We start from the raw sequence: 5,000 nt of genomic DNA, 5'->3' as shown, positions 1-5,000 counted from the left end.
CTTCATACAGGTGAGACTCCTGTTCCCCTTCACCTGTTCCCCTTCATACAGGTGAGACTCCTGTTCTCCTTCACCTGTTCCCCTTCACCTGTTCCCCTTCATACAGGTTAGACTCCTGTTCCCCTTCACCTGTTCCCCTTCATACAGGTGAGACTCCTGTTCCCCTTCACCTGTTCCCCTTCACCTGTTCTCCTTCATACAGGTGAGACTCCTGTTCCCCTTCACCTGTTCCCCTTCATACAGGTGAGACTCCTTTTCTCCTTCATACAGGTGAGACTCCTGTTCCCCTTCATACAGGTGAGACTCCTGTTCCCCTTCACCTGTTCTCCTTCATACAGGTGAGACTCCTGTTTCCCTTCACCTGTTCTCCTTCACCTGTCCCCCTTCATACAGGTGAGACTCCTGTTCCCCTTCACCTGTTCTCCTTCATACAGGTGAGACTCCTGTTCCCCTTCACCTGTTCTCCTTCACCTGTCCCCCTTCATGCAGGTGAGACTCCTGTTCCCCTTCACCTGTTCTCCTTCACCTGTCCCCCTTCATACAGGTGAGACTCCTGTTCCCCTTCACCTGTTCTCCTTCACCTGTCCCCCTTCATACAGGTGAGACTCCTGTTCCCCTTCACCTGTTCCCCTTCACCTGTTCTCCTTCATACAGGTGAGACTTATGTTCCCCTTCACCTATTCTCCTTCACCTGTCCCCCTTCATACAGGTGAGACTCCTGTTCCCCTTCACCTGTCCCCTTTCATACAGGTGAGACTCCTGTTCCCCTTCACCGTTTCCCCTTCACCTGTTCCCCTTCAACTGTTCTCCTTCATACAGGTGAGACTCCTGTTCCCCTCTCACCTGTTCTCCTTCTCCTGTCCCCCTTCATACAGGTGAGACTCCTGTTCCCCTTCACCTGTTCTCCTTCACCTGTCCCCCTTCATACAGGTGAGACTCCTGTTCCCCTTCACCTGTTCCCCTTCACCTGTCCCCCTTCATACAGGTAAGACTCCTGTTACCCTTCACCTGTTCTCCTTCATATAGGTGAGACTCCTGTTCTCCTTCACCTGTTCCCCTTCATACAGGTGAGATTCCTGTTCCCCTTCACCTGTTCCCCTTCATACAGGTGAGACTCCTGTTCCCCTTCACCTGTTCCCCTTCATACTGGTGAGACTCCTGTTCCCCTTCATACGGGTGAGACTCCTGTTCCCCTTCACCTGTTCCCCTTCACCTGTTCCCCTTCATACAGGTGAGAGTCCTGTTCTTCTTCACCTGTCCCCCTTCATACAGGTTAGACTCCTGTTCTCCTTCACCTGTTCCCCTTCATACAGGTGAGACTCCTGTTCTCCTTCACCTGTTCCCCTTCACCTGTCCCCCTTCATACAGGTGAGACTCCTGTTCTCATTCACCTGTTCTCCTTCACATGTCCCCATTCATACAGGTGAGACTCCTGTTCCCCTTCACCTGTCCCCCTTCATACTGGTGAGACTCCTGTTCCCCTTCACCTGTTCCCCTTCATACAGGTGAGACTCCTGTTCCCATTCACCTGTTCTCCTTCATACAGGTGAGCCTTCTGTTCCCCTTCACCTCTTCCCCTTCATACAGGTGAGACTCCTGTTCCCCTTCACCTGTTCTCTTTCATACAGGTGAGACTCCTGTTCTCCTTCACCTGTTCCCCTTCATACAGGTGAGACTCCTATTCCCCTTCACCTGTTCCCCTTCATACTGGTGAGACTCCTGTTCCCCTTCATACAGGTGGGACTCCTGTTCCCCTTCACCTGTTCCCCTTCACCTGTTCCCCTTCATACAGGTGAGACTCCTGTTCTCCTTCACCTGTCCCCCTTCATACAGGTGAGACTCCTGTTCTCCTTCACCTGTTCCCCTTCATACAGGTGAGACTCCTGTTCTCCTTCACCTGTTCCCCTTCACCTGTCCCCCTTCATACAGGTGAGACTCCTGTTCTCATTCACCTGTTTTCCTTCACCTGTCCCCCTTCATACAGGTGAGACTCCTGTTCCCCTTCACCTGTCCCCCTTCATACAGGTGAGACTCCTGTTCCCCTTCACCTGTTCTCCTTCATACAGGTGAGACTCCTGTTCTCCTTCACCTGTTCCCCTTCATACAGGTGAGACTCCTGTTCCTCTTCACCTGTTCCCCTTCATACTGGTGAGACTCCTGTTCCCCTTCACCTTTTCCCCTTCATACAGGGGAGACTCCTGTTCCCCTTCACCTGTTCTCCTTCATACAGGTGAGACTCCTGTTCCCCCTCATACAGGGGAGACTCCTGTTCTCCTTCAACTGTTCCCCTTCATACAGGTGAGACTCCTGTTCCTCTTCACCTGTCCCCCTTCATACAGGTGAGACTCCTGTTCCCCTTCTCCTGTTCTCCTTCATACAGGTGAGACTCCTGTTCTCCTTCACCTGTTCCCCTTCATGCAGGTGAGACTCCTGTTCCTCTTCACCTGTTCCCCTTCATACAGGTTAGACTCCTGTTCCCCTTCACCTGTTCCCCTTCATACAGGTGAGACTCCTGTTCCCCTTCACCTGTTCCCCTTCACCTGTTCTCCTTCATACAGGTGAGACTCCTGTTCCCCTTCATCCAGGGGAGACTCCTGTTCCCCTTCACCTGTTCCCCTTCATACAGGTGAGACTCCTGTTCCCCTTCACCTGTTCCCCTTCATACAGGTGAGACTCCTGTTCTCCTTCACCTGTTCCCCTTCACCTGTCCCCCTTCATACAGGTGAGACTCCTGTTCTCCTTCACCTGTTCTCCTTCACCTGTTCCCGTTCATACAGGTGAGACTCCTGTTCTCCTTCACCTGTTCCCCTTCACTTGTCCCCCTTCATACAGGTGAGACTCCTGTTCTCCTTCACCTGTTCTCCTTCATACAGGTGAGACTCCTGTTCTCCTTCACCTGTTCCCCTTCATACAGGTGAGACTCCTGTTCTCCTTCACCCGTTCCCTTTCATACAGGTGAGACTCCTGTTCTCCTTCACCTGTTCCCCTTCACCTGTCCCCCTTCATACAGGTGAGACTCCTGTTCTCCTTCACCTGTTCTCCTTCACCTGGCCCCCTTCATACAGGTGAGACTCCTGTTCTCCTTCACCTGTTCCCCTTCACCTGTTCCCCTTCACCTGTTCCCCTTCACCTGTTCCCCTTCACCTGTTCCCTTTCATACAGGTGAGACTCCTGTTCTCCTTCACCTGTTCCCTTTCATACAGGTGAGACTCCTGTTCTCCTTCACCTGTTCCCCTTCACCTGTCCCCCTTCATACAGGTGAGACTCCTGTTCTCCTTCACCTGTTCTCATTCACCTGTTCCCCTTCATACAGGTGAGACTCCTGTTCTCCTTCACCTGTTCCCCTTCACCTGTCCCCCTTCATACTGGTGAGACTCCTGTTCTCCTTCACCTGTCCCCCTTCATACAGGTGAGACTTCTGTTCTCCTTCACCTTTTGCCCTTCACCTGTTCCCCTTCATACTGGTGAGACTCCTGTTCTCCTTCACCTGTTCCCCTTCACCTGTCCCCCTTCATACAGGTGAGACTCCTGTTCTCCTTCACCTTTTCCCCTTCATACAGGTGAGACTCCTGTTCTCCTTCACCTGTCCCCCTTCATACAGGTGAGACTCCTGTTCTCCTTCACCTGTTCTCCTTCACCCGTTCCCCTTCATACTGGTGAGACTCCAGTTCCCCTTCATACAGGTGAGGCTCCTGTTCTCCTTCATCTGTTCTCCTTCACCTGTTCCCCTTCATACTGGTGAGACTCCTGTTCTCCTTCACCTGTTCTCCTTCACCTGTTCCCCTTCATACTGGTGATACTCCTGTTCTCCTTCACCTGTTCCCCTTCATACTGGTGAGACTTCTGTTCTCCTTCATACTGGTGAGACTCCTGTTCTCCTTCATACTGGTGAGACTCCTGTTCCCTTTCATACTGGTGAGACTCCTGTTCCCTTTCATACTGGTGAGACTCCTGTTCTCCTTCATACTGGTGAGACTCCTGTTCCCTTTCATACTGGTGAGACTCCTGTTCTCCTTCATACTGGTGAGACTCCTGTTCCCCTTCATACTGGTGAGACTCCTGTTCTCCTTCACCTGTTCTCCTTCACCTGTTCCCCTTCATACTGGTGAGACTCCTGTTCTCCTTCATACTGGTGAGACTCCTGTTCTCCTTCATACTGGTGAGACTTCTGTTCCCCTTCATACTGTTGAGACTCCTGTTCTCCTTCATACTGGTGAGACTCCTGTTCTCCTTCATACTGGTGAGACTCCTGTTCCCTTTCATACTGGTGAGACTCCTGTTCTCCTTCATACTGGTGAGACTCCTGTTCTCCTTCATACTGGTGAGACTCCTGTTCCCCTTCATACTGGTGAGACTCCTGTTCCCCTTCATACTGGTGAGACTCCTGTTCTCCTTCACCTGTTCTCCTTCACCTGTTCCCCTTCATACTGGTGAGACTCTTGTTCTCCTTCATACTGGTGAGACTCCTGTTCCCCTTCATACTGGTGAGACTCCTGTTACCCTTCATACTGGTGAGACTCCTGTTCCCTTTCATACTGGTGAGACTCCTGTTCTCCTTCATACTGGTGAGACTCCTGTTCTCCTTCATACTGGTGAGACTCCTGTTCCCCTTCATACTGGTGAGACTCCTGTTCCCCTTCATACTGGTGAGACTCCTGTTCTCCTTCACCTGTTCTCCTTCACCTGTTCCCCTTCATACTGGTGAGACTCCTGTTCCCCTTCATACTGGTGAGACTCCTGTTCTCCTTCACCTGTTCTCCTTCACCTGTTCCCCTTCATACTGGTGAGACTCCTGTTCTCCTTCATACTGGTGAGACTCCTGTTCCCCTTCATACTGGTGAGACTCCTGTTACCCTTCATACTGGTGAGACTCCTGTTACCCTTCATACTGGTGAGACTCCTGTTCTCCTTCATACTGGTGAGACTCCTGTTCCCCTTCATACTGGTGAGACTCCTGTTACCCTTCATACTGGTGAGACTCCTGTTCTCCTTCACCTGTT

The 5,000-nt window shown here is 51.6% G+C and overlaps 1 protein-coding gene across 2 annotated transcripts in view; it reads left to right on the top strand.

The window, feature by feature from the left end:
• The window catches only part of LOC143702190 (solute carrier family 2, facilitated glucose transporter member 9-like), an 11,123-nt gene that overhangs the window by 4,533 nt on the left and 1,590 nt on the right, over positions 1-5,000 (top strand). The gene's annotated exons all lie outside the window — the stretch shown is intronic.

The sequence above is a fragment of the Siphateles boraxobius genome, unplaced genomic scaffold, assembly GCF_051911475.1.
Source record: "Siphateles boraxobius isolate OS27281-9 unplaced genomic scaffold, OSU_SipBor_1 349, whole genome shotgun sequence".
Classification (NCBI taxonomy): Eukaryota; Metazoa; Chordata; class Actinopteri; order Cypriniformes; family Leuciscidae; genus Siphateles; species Siphateles boraxobius.
Note: the sequence above shows the minus strand (reverse complement) of the source record. Positions and strands in the feature narration are given on the sequence as shown.